Raw genomic sequence first — 5,556 nt, 5'->3', positions numbered from 1 at the left:
AAGATAAAGAACAAAAAGCCCCCCAACCAGGAGAGGGAGCAAAAAGGGGGGGGGCCGAAGGGGAAGCACGAAGAGAACACAGAAAAAAAAAATTCAAAAAAAAAAAGAAAAAAGAACAAAGAAAAAAAGAAAAGGAAAACCCTATTTACGCAAAAAAAATAAAAATAAAAAAAAAAAAAGAAAGAATTTAAAATAGAAGAAGAAGAAGAAAAGAAGATAAAGAAAGAAGGGGGGAAGAAAAAATTTTTGATAAAAAAGATAAAAAAAGAAGGAAAGAAGGAGGGAGATTAAATACATAGAAAAAAATATAACAAATAATAAAACAAATATAACAATAATATACAAAAAACAATAAAAAAAAAAACAAAAAAAACAAAAACAAAAACAAAATAAAAAAAACAAAAAAAATTAATAAATATAATTTTAAAAAAAAATTCTAATAATAAAATACAAAATAAAAAAAATCAAAAAAAAAATTAAAATAAACAAAAAAAAAAAAAAATTTAATAACATAAAAACAAAAACAAAAATAAATAATTTAAAATATATAAATAAAAAAATATATTTATATATATATATAATAATATAATAAGAAAAATAGATAAATAATATAAAAATAAAAAAATTTTAAAAGATTAAAAAAAATTAAATAAAAAAATAAGATAAATTTTAAAAATTTAAATATATAAAAAATTTTAAGAACAAATATAAAAAATATAAAAAGAATTTGAGGTTAAAAATTTATAAAATAATAAAAAGGATAATAAAATATATATATTAAATAAATTATATTTTTAATTTATAGTAAAATTTTTAATTTTATATATATAGAAAAAATATATATTTTTATATTATATATAGATATATTTTATATGAAATTATAATTATATAAAGGGAAAATATTTGAATATAGATATTTAGTATATTATTTATATATATATAAAATAATTAATATATAAAATTTATATAAAATATGTATATATTATATTTTATTTTATAATATATAGTATATATAGAATATAAATTTTATATTTAAAATTTTAAGTTTATATATATATTATTTTAAATATATATTAGAAAAATTATATATATATATTATATTGTTTTTTATATTATTATATATATATAATATATATATATATATTTTATATATTTTTATTTAATATATATATTTTATTATATTTTATATATATAATATAAATATTTAAATAAAATGTATGTGGAATATATTATATTTATATAAATATATATATATATATATATTTTTATATATATATTATTTAATATAAATTATTATATAATATATATATATATATTAAAGTTTTTTTTTTTAATATATATATATATATATATTAATAGAGGAAAAATTTAAAATATAATTTTTAAATTTTATATATATTTTTAGAGGGTTTATAATATAATATTTTTAATAATATAAAATATATATAATATTAAATTTTTTAAATGTTAATAATAAATATATAATATATATAAAATATAATTATTATTTTATAGAATATATATATAATAATATATATATATATATTAAAGATGATATATATAATATATTTATATATATATATATTTATATAATAAAAAAATAAATATTTTATATAATAATATATATACAAAATATAAAAATTTTATATCTTTTTATATATGTATATATACATTAAAAATATATACATTATAACTATATAACATTATATAATTATATACATATATATACATAAAAAAACTTTAACTATATATACATTAATTATATATCCATATAATAATATATATACATATATATTACATTATATATACATAAAATAATAATATAATACATATATAAAATTTTTCATTTTAACATATATATAATTATCATATATTAAAAATATTATAATATATACATATAAATATATACATATATTATATAACAATATTATATACTTTTATTAATACATATATTAACATATAATATATTATAAAAGTATATATATATGTTTTATTATATTATATGTATATATATATCATATATATAATTAATTAATTAACATATATATATATATGCTATGTTTTATATGGATAAATGTTAAAAATATGATATATATGTAATATATTTTAGTATGTTTAATGTATAATAAATTTTGTAATGTATATATAAAATGTATAGTTTATATAATGTATATGTATGTATTTTGTATTATTGTATTATATGTTATAATTTTGTATTAATGTATATATTTTAAATATGTATTTAAGTTATATATATGTATATATTGCTATATATGTCTTATATGTATATATTGATAATATATATGTATATATATAGTATATATAATTATATATATAATAATATATAGTATTAAAGTTTAAAAATATTTTATATATGTATAAAAATAATTGTTTTTATAGTAATATATAATGTATATAAAAGGGATATAATGTAATAAATATATATGTTTTAATATATATATGTAAATATATAGTATATATATATAATTATATATATATGTATTATTATATTGTATATATATAAAATATATATATATATAATATATTTTTAATATTTTTAATTTTATATTTTATTAAAGTATATAATTTAAAATGATATATTATATTAAATATAATTATAAATGTAAATTTTATTATATATTGTTTTTATTAAAATGTATATATTTTTATATTATTGTATATAATATATTTTAAAATTATTATTAATATTTTTTATATAATTATATATTAATTTTTTTAAAAAATTTAAAAAGTTTAAAAAAAATAATTAAATAAAAACTGTTTAAAAATTTTGAAAAAAGTTATATTAAATTTTTAAAAAAATAAATTTTTTTAAAAATATTTAAAATTTTTTTTTTTAAATTAAAAAAAATTTTTTTATTTTTTTTTTATAAAATTTTTAAAAAAAAAATTTTTTAATCTATCCCCAAAAATTAAGATCATTATCACTGGGAAAGTACTTCCATGGGACAAGACATCTACCAATATCAGGGCCTTTAAACCATTAACTTCGAGATTCCCCAAAATAAGCACCACTTTTTACATTGAATCCAGTGTTGTTCGTCTCATACCCCTATGGGAACAACAGAATTCATAGTTTCATTAGAAATCCTCCTGGAATGACAAGCCCTCCACATTGGCACTCTAGCACAAATAAAGACGTTGCACACTTATGATTTGGCATCTACAGCACAAATAGTATTGGGCAAAGGGAAACTCCAGGTATTTGCTGTGATACTAATGAAGGTATAATCAGATGCACAGGTGAAGCATATAATCTGGCAATACAGCTTGTGACCCTTGTAATAACTACCTTTCTGTTCCTCACAAACTTATGCAATCAATTAGTTAGTCCAACTTTAATAACCCCTTGAATATAGGAAATACTACCTTTCCTATTTTTCTTTTACTTTAACCTTTTCAAAAATTAAAAGAATAAAAATAAAAATATATCAAATCAAATAAAAATAACATAAATGCACACCTACTACCCCAATGCCTCCAGGGATGGCATGTAAATACATACAATACCCTTTGTGAGTTTAGTTTATTAATTGTCTTTACACATGGATGGCACCGCAAGAACAATCACAATGAGCCTTTTATGGGGTTTACCATTACATTTTTAACCCCCTTTCCTGTTTTTTTAAAAATTTTTTCTGGTATTTTTATTTTGCTGTAATGTCAATAACACTATAATAATTGCAATGTTTATCATAAAAATAACAGCATCAATATTGATAGCATTAGTGAAAAAAATATATATATATTTATTCCCAAAACCTCAAGGAAAGGTGAAATCAGGTGGTCCCAAGGTCTACTAACTGACGCCTTTGTGGCTAAGCACTTGCAGAGCCATCTATGCGCAGACAATTTGCAAAACAATACTACAAGAAAAACATTTTTCCTCCAACAGTGGGTTTTAAACCTTAAAACATGGAAAACAACAACAACAACAACCAACCTCCTCCTCCTTCGAGTTGGTGAAGGTCGACCTAGGATTCTTGTCGAAGAGGATGTCATCGACGCGATAAGTTTTGTTGTTGTAGCGTGTGAGAACAATGCTTCCCACCAGAGCCTTAATCACGTGGTCCTTGAACTGGCCTCGGCGATTGTTAAATATTTCAGACCTAGAAGCATCAATAATATCAGTAAGAATAATAACAATATCAGTATCAATAGTATTAGAAAGAAAAACATATTTTCTGCAATTTCAGGAAAGGAAATCTAGAGGGGTACTAAGGATGATGACCCTTTGCTGGCTGAGCACATGTGGAACCATCTGTATGTAACAAAAATTCACAAAAAAATACAGGAGACAGGACATAAATGATTTGTTATTGGGTTTAAAAGCAGTTCTACATGTCTTATGTAAATATATATTAAAATATATATATATATATATATATATATATAATATATTAATTTTATATATTATATATTATTATTATAATTATTTAATAATATATATATTATATAATAATAAATATATATTTTATATTTTAATTATTATATATATATATATAAAATTTTAAAATTAATATTATATATAAATATATATATACACATGTGTTGTGTGTGTGTATTTTATGTATTTATATTATATTTAATATGTATATTTTATGTATAGTATATGGGATTTAATATATATATAATATAATATATAATATATATTTTATATATAATATATATATATATATATATATATATAATATATTTTTTTTTTTTTTTTTTTTTTTTTTTTTTTTTTTTATTTTTAAAAAATTATGCCATACTTGACATATACTAACATGTACATTACAGTACTGTACATGTAATGTACATGTAAAGTACAATAACTACCTAACATATATGTGTGTGGTGTGTGTGTGTGTGTGGTGTGTGGTGTGTGTGGTTGTGTGTGGTGGTGTGTGTTGTGGTGTGTGTGTGTGTGTGTATGTGTGTGTGTGTGTGTGGTGTGTTGTGGTGTGTGTGTGTGTGTGTGTGTGTGTTGTGTGTGATTTGTGGTTTTGTGTGGTGTATTTTGTGTTTTTGTGTGTTTTTTTGGGGTTTTTTTGTGTTGGGTTTGGTGTTTGTGTTGTTATTTGTGTGTTGTGTGTTGGGGTTTGTGTGTTTGTGTGTGTTTTGTTGTTTGTGTGCTGTATTTGTGTTTTTGGGGTTTGTTGGTGTTGTTTTGTGTGGTTTTGGGTGGGGGTGTGTTTTGGTGTGTGGTGGTGGGTTGTGGTGGTGGGTGTTGTGTGTGTGTTGTGTGTGTGTGTTTGGTTTTGTGTGTGTGTGGGGGTTGTGTTGTGTGTGGTGGTGTGTGTTTGTTGTGTGTTTGTGTTTTTGGTGTGTGTTGTGTGTGTGTGTGAGTGTGTGTGTGGTTGTGTGTTGTGTGTGTGTGTGTGTGTGTGTGTTTGTTGTTTTTTTTGTTTGTGAAAGAAAGAAAGAAAAAAAAAAAAGAATAGAATAAAAAAGAAAAGAAAAGAAAAGAAAAGAAAAGAAAAGAAAAAAAAAAGAAAAGAAAAGAAAAAAGAAAAAGAAAAAGAAAAAGAAAAAAAAGAAAAAAAAAAAAAA

Source organism: Penaeus monodon, chromosome 6 (assembly GCF_015228065.2).
Source record: "Penaeus monodon isolate SGIC_2016 chromosome 6, NSTDA_Pmon_1, whole genome shotgun sequence".
Classification (NCBI taxonomy): domain Eukaryota; kingdom Metazoa; phylum Arthropoda; class Malacostraca; order Decapoda; family Penaeidae; genus Penaeus; species Penaeus monodon.
This window is presented reverse-complemented; position numbering follows the sequence as displayed.